Source organism: Oryctolagus cuniculus, chromosome 18, assembly GCF_964237555.1.
Source record: "Oryctolagus cuniculus chromosome 18, mOryCun1.1, whole genome shotgun sequence".
Lineage (NCBI taxonomy): Eukaryota > Metazoa > Chordata > Mammalia > Lagomorpha > Leporidae > Oryctolagus > Oryctolagus cuniculus.
This window is the reverse complement of record NC_091449.1, coordinates 55985168-55986494: the sequence shown is the minus strand read 5'-3', so window position 1 is coordinate 55986494 and position 1327 is coordinate 55985168. Positions and strand designations below refer to the sequence as shown.

General features: G+C 42.1%; 1 pseudogene; it reads left to right on the top strand.

Moving 5' to 3' along the window:
- Positions 1-357: 357 nt before the first annotated feature.
- LOC108176759 (large ribosomal subunit protein uL14 pseudogene) lies at positions 358-759 on the top strand (annotated as a pseudogene).
- The last annotated feature ends 568 nt before the right edge of the window (positions 760-1327 follow it).

Here is a 1327-nt window from a genome sequence, read left to right as displayed (position 1 = left end):
AAGTAAAAATAATTTTGGGAGAAAGTTCCAAGGCTCACCCTAAATGGTTTAAAGACTGCCTATAAAGCTACAGTAATGAAGACAGTGTTATTTCTAATTTTCAGTTTCCATGAGATCATTGTAAATCTTGCCTAAGTCAGAAACAGCAGACATAAGGAGAGAACAAATGAATGCAGAATCCAGCACTGGGACTCACTCAGGAGTTTTAGGTTTGAGTGAATGAAGAAAATTTGCAACTTCCGGAACAGCTTCAACTTCAGCGAGTAGTTCAGCTCCAAGAACAAGGCCTCATTCCTTCAGCACCTTAATAAAAAAAAAAAATAGATTACAGCTTTCTGCCCCTTTGCAGCACTCAAGATGTCGAAGCGAGGATGCAGCAGGTCCTCGGGTGCGAAATTCCGGATTTCCCTGTCTTCTGTAGGCGCCGTGATCACCTGTGCTGACAACACGGGAACCAAAAATCTGTATATCATCTCTGTGAAGGCGATCAAGGGATGGCCAAACAGACTTCCCGCCGCTGGCGTGGGTGATGTGGTGATGGCCACAGACAAGCCGGAGCTCAGGAGAAGGGACACCCGGCAGCGGTAATTCAACAAGGAAAGTCATCCTGGAGAAGAGAAGGTGTGTCTATTTTGAAGATAACGCAGGAGTCACAGTGAACGATAAAGGCGAGATGAAGCGTTCTGCATCCCTGGACCAGCAAAGCAGGGTGCAGACTCGTGGCCTAGGGTTGCATTCAAAGCAGGCAGCACTGCATGATCCTACAGTGTATGTGTAAAAAAGATTTAAAAACCCATTAAAAAGTATTTGCTCCCCCTTAAAAAAACAGGCTACAGGTTTGACCCATTGAGGTGATTCTTATTTTTTTTTTAAATCAGGAGACAATCATTCTGCATAAGACCATCCTTTCAGATTATTTTTATTCAATTTTTAATAGAAAATATTCCTAAATTCAAATGTGCTCTCTTGTACTTTCCATTTCACTTTGCAGTTTCATTAGCAGTTTTGTGATCTTTCAAGTGTTGGAACCACATTAGAGTCAGGTTTTGTGGGGACTGAAAGCCTGGTTGTTTTCTCCTCTCGCGGGTTTATTCTATCTTTTGCACAGAATGTCTAGTACACTCCATGAGTACTATTCTTTTGCATTCTGTTTTTCATTCTCCAGTTTAGGAGATCATTGCTGTTCCCAATACTTTTGGCTTGTACAGGAATCTCACTGAAAGAATATTTAGAGTGTCTACTTCACACCAGGTTCTATTTGACACTGGGGACACTGGTGAAGAGAGAACAAAGCATTCTCTGTACTGGGAACAGACAAGAAGTACAC